General features: G+C 45.1%; 1 protein-coding gene and 1 non-coding gene across 6 annotated transcripts in view; both read left to right on the forward strand.

The window, feature by feature from the left end:
* The window catches only part of LOC126272722 (V-type proton ATPase 116 kDa subunit a 1), a 610777-nt gene that overhangs the window by 127362 nt on the left and 464676 nt on the right, over window positions 1-18739 (forward strand). The window lies entirely within an intron of this gene.
* Window positions 11127-11201, forward strand: Trnat-ugu (transfer RNA threonine (anticodon UGU)). Its single transcript has one exon. It is a non-coding gene; the product is annotated as a tRNA-Thr (tRNA).

The raw sequence follows: 18739 nt of genomic DNA on the forward strand, positions 1-18739 counted from the left end.
TTAAAGCAAGCGACAGGAGGTTCAGCATACATAAAAGTACACTTTTCGAGATTCTTTGTCCTGAACTAGCCCGTGACCAAAATGCAACTGTAGGTTCCGTTCGATTCACTGATAGCGCTGAGAAGCCGGATTAGATCGACGATGTTCGAAAGAACCAGCACCAAAGAAAGCTATGCCAGTAGTCCTGCAAGTACATAGCGTACAGTCAGGTCTCATTATTAATTATTAAATGATTCCGAGGTCCATTAGATAGCGGATGTCTGGAGATGCGGCATGACCTAGAGATGCGTCTTTGCATCTTCATGAATTGAGACGGAGCTACAAAAATGGTTCAAATGGCTCTGAGCACTATGGGACTTAACATCTATGGCCATCAGTCCCCTAGAACTTAGAACTACTTAAACCTAACTAACCTAAGGACAACACACAACACCCAGCCATCACGAGGCAGAGAAAATCCCTGACCCCGCCGGGAATCGAACCCGGGCGCGGGAAGCGAGAACGCTACCGCACGACCACGAGATGCGGGCGGAGCTACACTTCCCAAGTCTCTCTCTCTCTCTCTCTCTCTCTCTCTCTCTCTCTCTCTCTCTTTCTTTCTTTCTTTCTTTCTTTCTTTCTTTCTTTCTACGGACGTCTCATTCAGATTTATCAACAGACTACCTGTAGGAGGCTGATTGCGTCATTTTCTCAGTAGTATATATAGCTACTTTTCAGTGCCTCGATAAAAGGTTAGGCGTTACTGAGGATTCAGACCTCGTCAGGATCGTTTGTTTGCATGGGAATGAGCATAAAAGGATTTCTTAGAAGATCGCCGTGATGCCAACGTTACTGCCATTAGTCATCGTAAGGAGAACTGTGTTCGGTGAAAGAAGTTACGGCGCAGGAAAGTAAAGTGGATGGAGGAGTGTAATTAAAAAACGAAGACCTGTTTTAAACACCACTACTTTATCTTTCGTAAGGCTGCTTTTTCTCGCGTGTCCTCATCCGTAGTGATAAAATAAAGAACTTACAAACCGTTAACTCCACATGTGGTGTCTGAGTATAAACCTAAGAACTACATTGGTCTGCGTTAATTATAGCTAAGCTTCAGTCTGCGGGACACGTAACAGCCCAAAAGCCCAATGAACCTCAAACATGCAATCAGTAGCTATGTCGGTCGCAGACTTGCGGTGTAAATAATCAGCCTAATAATGGTCTTAATAAAAGAAGCGAAGTATTGGATAGAGATTGAGGAACAGGTCCGGTTTAAGATAGCAGCGCCGGCCGATGTGTCAGAGCGGCTCTAGGCGCTTCAGTCCGGAACCGCGCTGCTGCTACGTCGCAGGTTCGAATGACGCTTCGGGCATGGATGTGTGATGTCCTTAGGTTAGTTAGGTTTAAGTAGTTCTAAGTTCTAGGGGACTGATGACCTCAGATGTTAAGTCCCATAGTGCTTACAGCGCAAGGGGAGTGCAGGACGTTGGGATCACTGATCTACTTAAAACTTCATACACATTTAATAGACCATACCCATGCATAGGGGCTGGATGTTGAGTTTTTGGTGGTCCAGTGGCTAGCGTTCGAGCTACGTGAGACGAAAGTATGTAGTTCACCTCCCGCTCACACATACTTTTTAATTTATGTTTTTATCATCACTGGTCATGTGATTTAAATTATATGGCATATGAGAGGTAATATGATTTAAAAAAAACACGTGAACTTGCAAGGTCTAGTGAATTTGACTACTTATCACATTTAATTACATTTAATTATTAGTCCAAACTTACTTATAACTATCGACAAGTAAATGAAGAAACGCATAGAGGTTTCCTGAAAATGCATGCATGTCGTGATTTTCGAAATCGCTTGTACGAGTAGTCTGGTAAGGTACCCGGACCTGCTTTGCACCTCGACGCTTTGAGCTGCAAACACAGACGCTGGCCCCATTTGGCAGTTAACCTGCGTAGCGGTGAGGCGTTGCTAATGTAGCAAGAACGAGTAGTGTAGATGCAATTTTTTTTAAAAAAAATATGACAGAATTCACGCTAGTACTACAAAAATCAGGTTTCAGCTGGAGTCGAACCGTCGCCTCATACACATCCGTCTTATGAAGTTCGAACGCTAACAACTTTTTTTTTTTCGTTCTGTTCGGTATTGTTGGTATCTGGTCATAGCAGGCGTCACGTGACATGCCTTGAACTTCGTTATTCATCTCTTCTCTCTCTCTCTCTCTCTCTCTCTCTCTCTCTCTCTCTCTCTCTCTCTCTCTCTCTCTGTGTGTGTGTGTGTGTGTGTGTGTGTGTGTGTGTGTGTGTGTGTGTGTGTGTGTGTGTGTGTGCGTGTGTGTGTGCGTGTGTGTGTGTGTGTGTGTGTGTGTGTGTGTGTGTGTGTGTGTGTGTGTGTGTGTGTGCGTGTGTGCGTGCGCGTGCGTGCTTTTTTTATTTTATCACAGAGACCACCCACCTCTCTGACCGAACACGCTGAGCTACGATGCCGGCTCCACTTGACCACCAAGAACTGAAACGTGCGGCATTAACACGCACAAATAAATCAGCACATAACAGACGCGTAAAGCTTCTCTTACCATTTTCTCGGAATTGCCAGAGTAGTGGACCTTACTACTTGCACATTATGTTGTTCTAATAGCCTATTAAAGGCGTACAAAGTTTGAAGTGACTCCGTCATCCTTTTCAGCACTGTAAGAGGATTGTCCAGAAAGTAAGTTCCGATCGTCTGCGAAATGGAAACCACAGTGAAAACCAGAAACGTTTTACTTGCAACAGTTAAGTACACTACCACCTAGTTCTCTACATAGTCGCCGCTCCATCTTCGAGCTATGTCGTGGTGATGCATGAACTTTCCAATATCAGCGTCATAGAAAGCAGCCGCCTGTGTTTTCGGCCAGTTACCTGCGCTGGTCTGCAGCTCGTTGTCTGTGGAAGAATGTTGTCTTCATAGTCAGCGGTTCTTGTGAGCAGAGATGACTCAGGGGGAGCCAATTACGGACTGTATTGTGGGTGATGAAACACTTCTATTCGGAAGCGCTGCAGGAGCGTCTTCACTGCCCCTACAGTGTGCGGCAGAGAATTGGCATGAAGAAGGAACTGCTCGACAGTTGCGTTATCCGGGCTGCATGACACAGGCGAAATCTCTAACCAGGCCCTCATACTTGGCGGCAGACACTATTCTCTACGCATCTTCACGTGCTCACTGCTCACTCAAAACTGAAAAGAGCGAAGCGACACGATCGACGGGCATACGAGAGAGACTGCCCAACACATCTGAGCAGAGCTTTAGCGGAATTTCCCAGTGGTTTCCATTTCGCAACCGATCGGAATTTACTTTCTGGAGAACCCTCGTAGGTCCTTTTTCAAACTTACTTTACTTCTGCGTAACACGGAAGGTGAGTCAGAACAATAGGTGCATGTTTTGATGGTGACTGTATTGGTGATTCTGAACAAAAAACGTATTATGGACATAGTCCCTCTTCCGAATAGCTTCTGAGATAGAACACATTTAATATCACTTGTACGTTTTTCTTGAATAACTCGAAAACCACCCGCACGCTCCAACGAAAACTTGTTGCACAACAAAACTGAACTACATTCAATCTCGTACAAAAAAGGTTCTAATCACTGTTTCTCTAGGATTAATAGTTTGAGCGAAAGGAGCGCGAGAATATTGTAGGTTAGGTAGTTTTTGTAGGCCAATTTCAGGTTGTCTCCCGACTTAATAGACCACAGTGTCCTGTATCAAACTGTTCGTCTCAACTTCCTCTACACTAATGACAGTGTTTGAATAATACAGAAAATAAATAACGATGTACATTTAATGTGTTATCCCGGAAAGCATTTGGAGTGGGATATATGCCCATACGAAGTTTTTTTTGTTCAGAATCACTAATTCTAATTCCTCAAAGCATGTACCGTTCTTCCTGACATATAGATGTCTTACAAAATGTTATTTCATTGATTCAAGCACGTGCATCTGCTATACATGTCGGGTTTTGAACGATTACCTCAGCATAGTCATTGTGATTCCGAATCATTAACGGACCTTATGGTGTAACTGTGAAGCGAATGTCTGGAAACCGAAAAATCGAAGGATCGAGTCCCGACGACATCACCGATTTTTTTACAGTTTTTAATCACGACTTCAAGTCTCACCGATGTGCTGATTTACCAGGAACCATACTTGGTTCGGATTCCACATTAAGCTGTAGGGCCTCTTTCCCCAGTAGGAGGGGGGTGGGGGGGGCGGAGAGAGGGGTGGGGGGTCTCAGGAGCACCTTAATCGCCAAAGGGACATCTAATTGAAACAACTGCACTAGGCCATTGAATCATGCGAAATTAATAGGGCTATTCAGAGCGTAAGGTCCGATCGTTCGCAAAATGGAACAATAGTGAAAATGAAAAATCTTTTATTTGCAACTGTAAGTTATACCTTTTAGCTACTTCTCTACACGTGCTCCGACTTAGACCTTTGTCGTAGCATTGTACGAGCTTCCCAGTACTCCCATCACAGAAGGCAGCCGCCTTTGCTTTCCGCCTTTTCTCTTTGCTGGTTTGCAGTCCACTGTCTGTGCCAAAATGTAGTCTTCATAGGCAGCGACTCACGTGAGCAGAGATGAACGTCGGAGGGAGCCAAGTCGGGGCCGTATGCTGGGTGATACACACTTCACATCGTAAACGCTGCAGCGGCATCCTCGTTGCCCCTGCAGTGTGTGGCCGCGAATTGTCATGAAGACAGCTACGTTATGTGGGGTAGCATGAAATCAGGCGCATCCACACTTAGCGCGAGACACTGTCGTTCTAGACATTTTTACCTGCTCACTGCGTGCTCAGAACTGAAAAGGGCGACATGACCTGATTGACAAGCATACTAGACACAAAACCCTGCACATCTTCGCAAAGCTTCAACGGATTTTCACTGTCGTTTTCATTTCGCGACCTCTCGGACCTTAGTTTCCGAATAGCCTTCGTATTATTATTATTATTATTATTATTATTATTATTATTATTATTATTATTATTATTATTATACACTCCTGGAAATTGAAATAAGAACACCGTGAATTCATTGTCCCAGGAAGGGGAAACTTTATTGACACATTCCTGGGGTCAGATACATCACATGATCACACTGACAGAACCACAGGCACATAGACACAGGCAACAGAGCATGCACAATGTCGGCACTAGTACAGTGTATATCCACCTTTCGCAGCAATGCAGGCTGCTATTCTCCCATGGAGACGATCGTAGAGATGCTGGATGTAGTCCTGTGGAACGGCTTGCCATGCCATTTCCACCTGGCGCCTCAGTTGGACCAGCGTTCGTGCTGGACGTGCAGACCGCGTGAGACGACGCTTCATCCAGTCCCAAACATGCTCAATGGGGGACAGATCCGGAGATCTTGCTGGCCAGGGTAGTTGACTTACACCTTCTAGAGCACGTTGCGTGGCACGGGATACATGCATTGTCCTGTTGGAACAGCAAGTTCCCTTGCCGGTCGAGGAATGGTAGAACGATGGGTTAGATGACGGTTTGGATGTACCGTGCACTATTCATTGTCCCCTCGACGAACACCAGAGGTGTACGGCCAGTGTAGGAGATCGCTCCCCACACCATAATGCCGGGTGTTGGCCCTGTGTGCCTCGGTCGTATGCAGTCCTGATTGTGGCGCTCATCTGCACGGCGCCAAACACGCATACGACCATCATTGGCACCAAGGCAGAAGCGACTCTCATCGCTGAAGACGACACGTCTCCATTCGTCCCTCCATACACGCCTGTCGCGACACCACTGGAGGCGGGCTGCACGATGTTGGGGCGTGAGCGGAAGACGGCCTAACGGTGTGCGGGACCGTAGCCCAGCTTCATGGAGACGGTTGCGAATGGTCCTCGCCGATACCCCAGGAGCAACAGTGTCCCTAATTTGCTGGGAAGTGGCGGTTCGGTCCCCTACGGCACTGCGTAGGATCCTACGGTCTTGGCGTGCATCCGTGCGTCGCTGCGGTCCTGTCCCAGGTCGACGGGCACGTGCACCTTCCGCCGACCACTGGCGACAACATCGATGTACTGTGGAGACCTGACGCCCCACGTGTTGAGCAGTTCGGCGGTACGTCTACCCGGCCTCCCGCATGCCCACTATACGCCCTCGCTCAAAGTCCGTCAACTGCACATACGGTTCACGTCCACGCTGTCGCGGCATGCTACCAGTGTTAAAGACTGCGATGGAGCTCCATATGCCACGGCAAACTGGCTGAACTGACGGCAGCGGTGCCCAAATGCTGCGCAGCCAGCGCCATTCGACGGCCAACACCGCGGTTCCTGGTGTGTCCGCTGTGGCGTGCGTGTCCGGAGCAAGTATGGTGGGTCTGACACACCGGTGTCAATGCGTTCTTTTTTCCATTTCCAGGAGTGTATTTAAGCACCATCAACAATAATATAAGCTCTCTATCATCGACACAAAGGATAGGTTTCGAGTTTAAGCCAGGACAGTGGTAAAATCTGTTAATATGGTGACCAGGAATTTTACGTTACCAATTCGCCTCGCCTTATCAGTCAAATATTGGCAATCAGGATTTCTTTCTCCACCAATAATCATACCAGGTACATGCGAGTGGGGAGCCAATGCACAATTGCGCATTAGTGGCTGTAGCTATGCAGGCAGGTAATATCGCATACTTGGATAGAAAACGAAAATCACCGTAAATCCGCTGTTCGATTTAGTTACGTCATCATTAGACTTGAGCTACGACTGCAGTAGCGTAGAAGGAAGAGTTGCTAGTACCGAAGCAGGGACTATCCTTTACTTACATCTTCATCTATCCAAGTACATGACAGAGGTACTTCTCATTCGATCACGTATCTCGGTTTCTTTCTGTTCCATTCACAAATGGGGCGCGGGAATGAGTGCATTTTGGTTTCTTAAGGAGCCATTCATAGGGGTCTCTAGTGTCTTCCGCAGTCTTTGGTGTTTCTTCAGTCTCTGTAAGCAGGTCTTCGCGGGATAACTGACATGTGTCTTCTAGTGCCTGTCGAAGTTTTTTACCAATTCCGGGTCGCTCTTACGTGACGTAAACTAATCTTTACCTACGTAACCATTTCCGAGAAGGTGCACGTATTACTACAAATTCTATAGTACTGTTTCTCCAGCATTCGGGTGTTTATCAGGTAGGCCTTGCAGTGACAACGAATTCAGGAAGATCTTCTGGGGTTGGAATAGGTCAGTGGGGTCCGTATGAAAGGTAATGGAGATGAAGTGGAACTTTAAATGGTAATAAATGAAAGAAAAATGACGTTGTTTTTGCGAACTTTGTTGCATATATATATACACACAGATACAGTGTTCGAGAAAGATTGTACGAAAGTATTGTTGATTCTATCGTCTATGTCGCAAAGGAATAGTGACAACGAGATAACAGTGATTAGGGCATGTTATGAGATCCACTGGGGTGACAAAAATCAGGGATAGCGATAGTTGTATACATATGGCAGTAGTGTCGGTGCATAACGTATAGACTGGCAGTACATTGGTGGAGCTGCCATTTGTACTCAGGTGATTCATGTGGGGAAAAAAGTCCTACGTGATTGTGGCCGAATGATGGGAATTAAGACATTCAACGCGGAATGGAGTATGGAGCTAGAGGCATTGGACATTCCATTTCGAAAACCGATAGGGAATTCATTATTCTGGAATCCACAGTGCCAAGAGTGTACGTAGAATACTAAAATCCAGGCATTCTCTCACCACCGACAACGCATTGGCTGACGGCCTTCACTTAACGACCGAGAGCAAGCGTTTGTATAGAGTTGTCAGTGCTAACAGACAAGCAGCACTGTGTGAAATTACCGCAGAAATCAGTGCGGGACGTACGACGAACGAGTCCGTTAGGGAAGTGCGGCGAAATGCGGCGTTAATGGACTACGTCTGCAGAATACCAACGCGAGTGCCTTTGGTAACAGCACAGCAGAGCATTGCTTGCAGCATCTCTTCTGGGCTCGTGACCATATCAATGGGCCGGCCTTTGTGGCCGAGCGGTTCTAGGCGCTTCAATCCGGAACCGCACTGCCCATACGGTCGCAGGTTCTTATCCTGCCTCGGGCATTGATCTGTGTGATGTCGTTAGGTTAGTTAGGTTTAAGTAATTCTACGTCTAGGCGACTGCTGAACTCGGATGTTAAGCCTCATGGTGCTGAGAGCCATTTGAACCATTTGGACGATATCGGTGGTACCCTAGACGACTGGAAAAGCGTGACGTGGTCAGATGAGTCCCGGTTTCAGTTGGTAAGAGCTGATGGTAGGGTTAGAGTGTGGTGCAGACCCCACGAAGCCGTGGAGCCAAGTTGTCAACAAGTCACTGTGCGAGCGGGTGGTGGCTCCATAATAGTGTGGGTTGTGTTTTCATGCAATGACCTGGGTCCTTTGGTCCAACTGAACGGATCAATTTCTTGGTAGTCGTTGTGTTCGGCTTCTTGCAGACCGTTTGTTCCCAAGCAACAATGGAATTTTTATGGATGACCGTGCATCATGTCACTGGGTCACAATTGTTCGCGATGGTTTGAACAACATAGACAGTTCCAGAGAATGGTTTGGCCACCCAGATCGCCCGACATGAATCCCATCGAACATATATGGGACGTAATCGAGAGGTCAGTTCGTGCACAAAATCCTGCACTGAGAACATTTTCTCAATTATGGACTGTTTTGGGTACAGCATGGCTCATTAATTCTGCATGGGACTTCCAGCGACTTGTTGAGTTCCATGACTTATGCCACTTCAGGCTGTGTAGGTAATGTTTTTCCGCTCGCTCCACAGGCGATTGGGATAGAACAGGGAGCCACTGACTTTAGTACAAAGTACCATTCGTCTTGCATTGAGCATTCTCTTGTAGAGTATACATGCACATTTAGTTACAGACATCCCAGTGGACAGTCAAGAAAATCGTCATGTGTATGATACGACGATGAAATCGAAATCTATATTACCAACCACATGTCCACTGGGAGGTCTCTTTCTAAATGACGAATATTTCCTTGACATCAAACAGGCAGTTCGAATCTTCTGCGTCTGGCTGGTACATGGAATGAACGCTGTTGAATTCTGGGTTATTTTTACACGGAAAACTTTACAGTCCTATTCTGTTAGTAATCAGGGCCTGTGAAATGCAAAGAAACTTAGGAACGATGGTTCTTTTTTGTGTCTGCGAATTAATATTACATTAATTTGTCTAGCAAACTATATTTTGATGGACTTTTTTTAGGTAGTCACAAACTGCCGTTCGACGTCACTAGATGCCGGAGTTTCGCAGTGAATGTTTGTCACAGATTTGTGAGGGAAGTCAAAATAGAATAATGGCTTCCTTGCAAGATTCGTTACTGGGGACGAAATCTGGGCTCACTTCCACCAACCGGAAACGAAGAAATCGAGCAAGGAATGGCGCCATTCCTCGTCACCAAAACCAAAGAAGTTTCGAACAGAACCATCAGCAGGGCAGGTTATGCTGCCTATCTTTTGGGACGAAAAAGGCGTCATTTTGGAGCACAACATGCCTAGAAGGACCACTGTCACCAGTGCATCATACACAGATCTCCTAAAATATCATCTGCGGCCTGCAATCAAATCAAAGCGACGTGGATTGCTGTTAGCAGGTGTCCTTTTGCAACATGACAATGCAAGGGCCCACGCTGACCGTACAACAGTTGCAACAATCACAGACCTGCATTAGGTGTGTCTTCCTCAACCACCACACTCACCAGACCTTGCCCCCAAGTGATTTACATACGTTTGGACCACTCAAAGACGCAATGGGTGGAAAGTAGTTCCGTTCTGATGAAGTACGCCACGCGGTGCGTGAGTGGTTGCGCAGACTACCAAAAGAATTTTTTTCTAAAGGAATTTATGCACTTTGTGAGCGCTGGAGGACTTGCATTGAGCGTGGGGAGATTATGTTGAAAAGTGATACAGCTTTGCACCACTTCTGCACAATAAATAATATTTTAAAAAATATTTAAGGTTTTCATTTGACTCAACCTCGTCTAAAGAAATTATACACTTGAAAATGGGAATCGTTTCCCGAAACGCGTCGAGTAAAATATTAATAACAGAAAACTGTGACTGTAGCAGTAAAGACTGTTGCAAGATTGATAATAAAAAGGCAGTCTGATGAAAAATGGAAAAATATGAATGAGTGCTTGCTGAAGCGTGATTATAATGGGGCGCGCTCCTCTCCATCTGAAACAATTCAACGGCCACAATGTCTTTCTTCAGTGCGGGCCCACATGTTGGTTGGCTTGTTTCGACTACGCTGCAGAACTTTCCCTGGAAAGTCCTTACAGATCTTCCGTACAGTCCAGTTCTCTCCTCATGCGACTTCCATACTTTTGGAGCCCTGGACAAAACGTTCGTTGCCGTCGACGTGCTTCGGACGACGGGGTGCACGCCTGGGTACCATCATGGTTTCTTAGGCAACCGCAAACATATTTACATGAAGCCATTGATCGTCGTGTGTCACAATAGAATGAATACACTGTAACGCCAAAGAAATTGGTATAGGCATGCGTATTGAAATACAGGAATATGCGAACAGGCATAACACGGCGCTGCAGTCGGCTACGCCTGTATTAAGACAATAAGTGACTGGCGCAGTTGTTGATAGGTTCCTGCTGCTACAATGGCAGGTTAACAAGATTTAAGTGCGTCTGAACGTGGTGTTACAGTCGACGCATGAACGATGGGGCACAGCATTTCCCATGTACCAATAAAGCGTGGATTGTCCTGTACGACCATAGCACGAGTGTACCATAAATATCGGGAATCTGGTAAATCATCAGATCTCCGACATCGCTGCGGCCGGAAAAATCCAGCAAGAATGGGACCAACGACGACTAAAGAGAATCGTTCAACGTGACAGAAGTGCAGCCTTTCCGCAGATTATATATGAAGGTAATAACTGTTCCCGAAAGAACAGTTACCGTTGATGGCCATGCAGCTTTCGTTAGAATGAAATGATGATTAAATGGACACCCTAGTTGCAGGCGTTGATATACTTTATTGGGGACATGCTCAAAATGTGTGCCCCGACCGGGACTCGGACCAGGGATCTCCTGGGATTTCCCTGCAGGCGAACTGTGCTCTGTGCCCTCGGTGGCTCAGATGGATAGAGCGTCTGCCATGTAAGCAGGAGATCCCGGGTTGGAGTCCCGGTCGGGGCACACATTTTCAACATGTCCCCAATGAAGTATATCAACGTCTGTTTGCCGCTAGGGTGTCCATTTAATTATCATTTCTTTCCGCAGATTGCTGCAGATTTTAATGCTGGGCCATCGACAAGTGCCGGCATGCGAAATATTGAACGAAACATCACCGATATGGTCTTTCGTAGCAGAAGGCCGACTCGTGTACCCTAGATGAGTGCACAACACAGAGCTTTACGCCTCGCCTGGGTCCTTCAGCACCGCCATTGGACCCTCGATGACTGGAAACGTGTTGCCTCGTCGGACAAGTCTCGTTTCAAACTGTATCGAGCGGATGGACGTGTACGGGTATGGAGACGACCTAATGAATCCATTGACCCTGCATGTCAACAGGTGGCTGTTCAAGCTGGTGGAGGCTCTGGAATGGTGTGGGGCCCGTGCGGCTGGTGTGATGTGGGACACCTCATACGTCGAGATATACTCGAGGCAGGTGACTTATACGTAAACCCCACACGTCCCGAATTGCCACAGTGTGGCTTTACGGAAATACTGTTCTGAGTTTAAACACTTCCGCTGGCCACCAAACTCCCCAGGTATGAACATTATTGAACATTTCTGGGATGCCTTGCAATTTGCCGTTCTGTAGAGAGCTCCACCCCTCTCGTATACTCCGGATTTATGGACGGCCCTGCATGTTTCATGGTGTCAGTTCTACTCGGCACTACTTCAGACATTAGTAGAGTCCCTGCTACGTCGTTTTACGGCACTACTGCTTGCCGAGGGGGCCCTACACAATATTAGGCAAGTGTACCAGTTTCCTTGGCTCTTCAATGTATATTAACCAATATGGTGATTACTTTTGATATAATGAAGTTTATTACTGTCTTCTATCTGTCTCGTTTTTATTTCACTGCCCCTCATACTTACAAAGAACCTTTTATCATCCTTGTCGTAGACGAACGCTGGTTGGGAGTGTGAAACCTTATCTCCAGGTCAAAGAAAATGCTAGTAACCCTTACAGGAAATAAGTGGTTCAGTTCACCATTCGCGAGTGGAGTAGATGAGTGCAACATTAAATTATCAGCGTCTATATTAAATTATACGAGACACTGCGAATGGGTATAGGAAAACCGAATGTTGGGGAAACTGAGCCATAACCGCTAAATGGCACGTGTTTTTGTACTTTTCCACTGTAGTGGTCAGAGAGACCTTGCGTTGTGGGGCCTTCCCACAGTCAGTTACGCAATCGCTGTCGTAAGAACTGTGTCGGGGAAGAACAGTTCTTTCTCATCTTGCTTAATTAAGACAATAGTGTTTATCCTGCATTAATTTTGCTTTGTGTTTCACAGACGTATGTAACCGAGATAGTTTTCACGATAAAATTTCTCATCAGGCGTTTGATGCGTCTGCTCACGCAAGATTACTAAAATTTGGTTTTAACTAGAAATCGAAATAAATTACTGGAAGGAAAACTGTTAAAATTAACTGGAGCAGACGGCCATTGTTGACGGCGGGTGCATTTTCGTTAGTGACCAAATTAACTTCTAGAAAACTGGTGTGAATTTTAGAGAAGATTACCTCTTTTAATACCAACATCAATTTTGCGGGGGCCGGAATCTGTAATTCAGGAGCGAAATGGAATCATAGCTTGGAGACTGTGGCCGGATCATTTAAGGCTCCGCGCTTGCATTCAAGTCTGCAAAACGCTTCGTGATGATCGGCAGCTAATTTCAGGGACGCTGTAGCAAGTTTCAAATGAATGAGTGGCAGAATACTAATCCGTTAAGCTCGTATTGGTCCTTGGATCAGATTTGTCTGCATAAAAGGAGGATTAATTGCTGATACACACGGAACGCATATACAATACCCTATATCAGTCTAAAGGCTAACAGATAATGGTGAGGGGGGGAGGGGGAGAGAGAGGGGGAGAGAGAGAGAGAGAGAGAGAGAGAGAGAGAGAGAGAGAGAGAGAGAGAGAGAGAGAGAGAGAGATATCCAAGTACAAATGCTGTTCACTTACAAAAAAATGGCTCTGAGCATTATGGGACTTTAATGCTGTGGTAATCAGTCCCCTAGAACTTACAACTACTTAAACCTAACTAACCTAAGGACATCACACACATCCATGCCCGAAGCAGGATTCCAACCTGCGACCGTAGCGGTCACGCGGTTCCAGACTGTAGCGCTTAGAACTGCTCGGCCACCCCGGCCGGCTGTTCACTTACATTCTATATATATATATATATATATAGTCGATCGCAATCAGCCACACGCTGACTGACACTATATCTCTGAAACATTACTTATGAAATAATTACATTTCACAAAATAGACGTAAGTCATTTACCTTGGAAGTTTTTACAGAAATAGACGAGTGCACATTTTTGTGCTTCTCGTCTTTTTTGCGACGTTAAATCTACATATTATTACGTGGGTCTGTCCATAAAATGCTTTACATTTCGCAAGATCCTGCTTCGCACCTTTATCTTGGCCTGCACTCTGTTTCTCTTCATACAACCGCTGCTACCTTTGTTTACCCAACCTAACGAACGTCACTCCGCAGATCCTTAACGAATGGGTTCCGTTTAACTGCCGCGTCATGAAGTTACGGAACTCGCCTCTGTGCCTGTTGATAGTAACTGGCTCCACTGGACCGGATCTAGGTAAACTTCTTCGAGAAACGTGAGCTGTTACTGTCTGCTTCACTTGTCTTACACATGTGGCACCGTAACAGCAGGAACACCACAAGGAAAGTAGAGTTTTTTCACACCAGCGCCGTTGATGAGTCTCTACTGTGATGAAGCCTACATTTATATTCCTGTCAGTTCGTTCCATCTCGTGGTGCCACCACCACCACCACCACCACCAGCACCACTATCACCTCCTCCACCACCACCACCACCACATATCCAAAATCTTTCCTTTTGTAGCTGCTCCCGTTTTGATTATTAACGGTCTCCTGCGCTACCGCTATTGCCGATGCTTCCGATAATGGCGTGGGAATAAGTCAGAAAACGCACGGAAACTGTACAGGAAACATTCTCTTCATAGCCTAATTAAGCTTTTGGCACTGAAGCTGCCGTCTTGCGCGAAATTTAAATTCTCTCTCTCTCTCTCTCTCTCTCTCTCTCTCTCTCTCTCTCTCTCTCTCTCTCTCTCTCGAGTGTAGCAAGTTCATACTTCATTCGAAGTACGATTCACTTATTAGTATTGATACGTTAAGGCTTGATAGTTGGTGTGTTATTACCATATTAAAATTAAATGTTGTAGTTACGAACGGTTCTAATTACCTAATCACAACTGCGCTCCTTTATAAAGCTCGTTTTTAAAGCATTAATCGCCCTCCGTGATGGTGATGTGCTAGCCCTGGTATTACACTGATACACGTAACTAAATTGCAATGGTCAAGAAAGATTATTAGCGCTATCTGACTCAGAATGAAGCATTAAGAGTGGACACCAAACGCACAGTAACATTTAATTAAGCGCAAAGGTTAATAAAGTTAGCATAACTCGTTACAAGCTCTAATACACAAGTAAACAGATTCCGCAAAGCAACAGGTGTGACTATCTCGTGCCAGCTTCACGCTTGTTGCGATCCGCACTGCAATAGAGGTGCTTCCCTGGCTACTCTTCATCTACTCACAGTGAACACAGTAGCTAAACTTTTGAATGAAAAAACTCAATAATACATCCGAATTTATTATAGTAAAACGCTTATAATTCATCAGGTTACCTCCCATTCAGAAGGCTGTTTCATGCAGCGACTTGACTTGTAAATAATAGATTTCAGCTACCAGTCGTCCTTTTTAAATTTTATTGGCACATCTAGATTTCAGCTAGAAACTAGCCATTCTCCATGCACTATCATCTTTGATCAATGCATGTAATACCTCTTGGTCGGGCTTCATCCATAGTTTATTGAACTGTGGATGAAGCCCGACCTACGGGCATTACACGCATTGATCAAAAATGATAGTGCATTGAGAATGGCTAGCCGGCCGCGGTGGTCTAGCGGTTCTAGGCGCTCAGTCCTACGGTCGCAGGCTCGAATCCTGCCTCGGGCATGGATGTGTGTGATGTCCTTAGGTTAGTTAGGTTTATCTAGTTCTAGGGGACTGATGACCACAGATGTTAAGTCCCATAGTGCTCAGAGCCATTTGAACCATAGAATAAACTAAAAAAAAAATGAGTTTAAAGAAATTGTAACCCATCAGTACACTTTGTGCCACCTTAAATTATCTATTTCCACCCTTACCTCATGGTACCTTCTCCTAATCACCAGTCATAATGCACTGTATCATGCAAAACATGAACAAACGAAGTGACCAGGTTGGAAATAACTGTTCACTATGTACAACTAAAATACATCAAGCTTCAGCTAAAAGGCAGTGTAAAGCTACAGTTTCATAGTGAGAATCGTCAGCGTGCTAATCTTTAAACACAATCTTGCAGATTGGAATCACAATGCGATATCATTTTCAGTCAACTGAAATAAACCTGAAAAATGAAGCAGCAACCAGCTTTTCGATATTCTCTCATGTTCTATAGTACTGCATATAAATACGCGTTCGCGAGAACCAGTCGGCACATGGACACAAGTTCAAGTTCTCGGCATGTCTTATTTATGCATTCTTCCGTAGCTTCTTGGCAGAACAGTTCCATATTTGAGATTGAATAACAAATGCATTGTTTCTGCCAATAATCCGAAAACTAGTTTGAAATAAACAAAAACAGTGGATTTGTTATTCAGCCTTCAAAATCTCGCCCTGTTGTTTACATCACACGGTGGCACAGAAACAGGCCACCTGGAGTTGTCTTTCCAGTAGTCAAAAGCATCTTAAAGTAATTAAGCATCATAGCTCTCCGACGGAACAATAATTTCATGAAAGTAGTGTGTTCTTCAAATATAGTTGCAGTATAAAACATATCTCATGGCTCCAAGATACACAATATGTCTCTCCACCTATAGGACCACTACCAGGAAGAAATAAAGAAGTGCTGGCATTCTTTTCGAAATAGAACACATGCCGTCAGCTATAGCCAAGGTCTGTGATTTGTTGAGAGCCAGTAGAACACCAAAGTTTCCGATGCAGTCATCATGCACAGAGTTTACGAATGATGGTTCAAATGTCTCTAAGCACTATGGGACTTAACATCTGAGGTCATGAGTCCCCTAGACTTAGAACTACTTACACCTAACTAACCTAAGGACATCACACACATCCATGCCCAACGCAGGATTCGAACCTGCGACCGTAACAGCAGCGCGGTTTCGTACTCAAGCGCCTAGAACCGCTCGGCGACAGCGACCGGCTACCATGCGGGCATACGGGCCCTTGCTTCAGGTAAATGTGGAAGGTTCCTGTGAAAGAGCACGTCCGACTTCCTCTCCCATCCTTCCCTAATCTGATGGGAACGATGACGTCGTTGTTTGGTCCCCTCCAACCAACCAACCTCCTACCTTAGCCACGTGTAATTTTTTACTAGCAGTCTTCTGAAATAAACATATATCTCTTACCCATCTCCGCGTTGGAAAATGAAATGGCAGGTCTTACCTTTAATTTAAATAACTGTACATTACCTTTCACTCCCGGAAAAAGAACTCTTAGCTGAAAGACTAAAGAGAATGGCATACTTTTTTAGTTTCATCACTTATTCAGTCGTCAAGTTACTCTTTCAGCATTCAATTACCAGCAGAAAAACCGTTGAAGCTGCTATCTCATCAGAAGTATCGGAGCAAACCAAAATAATGGAGAATTGATCACTACGAGGGGCGTGCAAAAATAAAAACTACTTCTGTGTTTGGGGTAAATATTTTTTTTATTTTTCGACAAAGTCTCCTTTTAGATTTACACACTTAGTCCAACGCTGTTCTAATTTGCTTAGCCCTTCCGAATAATAGGAATTGTCCAAGTGTGCGAAATAGCTATTACTTGCTGCAATCACCTCCTCGTTCGAATAAAATCTTTGTCCCACCAGCCATTTCTTCAAATTGTGGAACAAATAGTAGTCCGAGGGAGCCAAGTCTGGAGAATAGGGGGGACCTGAAACGAGCTGGAATCCTATTTCCAATAATTTTGCGACCACAACTGCTGAAGTGTGTGCTGGTGCACTGTCGTGTTCGAAAAGGACTTTTTTGCGGACCAGTCGCAGCAGTTTTTCTAGCAGCTCGGTTTTCAAATGGTCCAATAACGATACTTAATATGATGTTTATCCCTTACGAATCCCAAAAGACAGTCGCCATAACCTTTCCGGCCGAAGGAATGGTATTCGCCTTTTTTAGTGCAGATTCTCTCTTGGTAACCCTTTGTTTAGATCAGGGGTCTTCAAACTTTTTAGTCCGCAGGCCACATTGATTCCTCCACGAAGTCCTAAGGGCCCAGATCTACCTAGTGGGATTAAAGAACCCTAGCACCCCATGATCACCGTAATGTAAGGCTAAATGAAAGATGAAATCACACAAATCTAAGGTTGTGGGAATAGCTAGCACTGATACGAACTAAGATTTTTATTTAATTACATAATTTTGATTGGTGGACGTAGCTGATCGAATTTCTGGCATATTTTATTCTGGCGTATTTCACCGACAAAAAAGTATGTTACTGCATATTCTTCATGAAAACGTCCTGCAAAGTTAACGAAATCTCAATCTTTGTTAGCAAACACTATTACTACAAGACGTAACAGAGGTAGAGTATGTCAACGTATTGTTATTTGAAGCAGCGCAACAATAAGTTTAGTTGCGTAGTGTTGTAGCGAGCAGCAGAGCCGGAGCATATATTTGATTGTTCTGTTGCTTGATTGTGTCTATGTTGCTAGTGTCTCACGAGTTTTCTAGTGTTTCATGCGCTGTACTAGTTGGTGTGGGACAACTCAGAGTTTGAATTCGAAGAGACAAGGGAAATCTGAAACTCGAAATACGTAAAGAAAGTGAAACCTTGCTTAAGAAGCATCTTCCATAATGATTGATTACTAAGGCTAGTCGCCGAAGTCGCATCCATTTGATAGTCTGTTAACAGTTTTTTTTTTCTTCCCGCTATCGCACGGAGAATGGTCTGTCTGTTTATTGTGGATAGCCACAAGGTTAACCATGACCTTCCGCTATGTAAAGATCGAGCTCCGACAATGTCGCGGTGTATTGCTCACGATAGGCCTCGAAACTCAATTGTTGGCAGTATAGGCACCACCTCAAATATTTGGGGGGCCGGATACTAGGGATGTTTGTCCAGCTAACGCGGGCAGGTTTGCCGGCCCTCACGGGCCGGTTTCGGTCCGCGGGCCGTAGTTTTGCAGACCGCTGGTTTAGATCGTTGTTTGGTCTCAGGAGTATAGTAGCGTATCGATATTTCATCCCACAGTGACGAAACGACGCTTAAAGTCCTGCGGATTCTCCCTGAACAGCTGTAAACCATCCTTGCAACATTTCACACGATTCCGTTTTTAATCTAGCGTGAGCAATCTTGGAACCCATCTTGCGGATAGCTTTTTCATGTTCCGATGTTTATGCAAAATATTATGTACCTGCTCATTCGAGATTCCCACAGCACTAGAAAT

Source organism: Schistocerca gregaria, chromosome 5 (assembly GCF_023897955.1).
Source record: "Schistocerca gregaria isolate iqSchGreg1 chromosome 5, iqSchGreg1.2, whole genome shotgun sequence".
Lineage (NCBI taxonomy): Eukaryota > Metazoa > Arthropoda > Insecta > Orthoptera > Acrididae > Schistocerca > Schistocerca gregaria.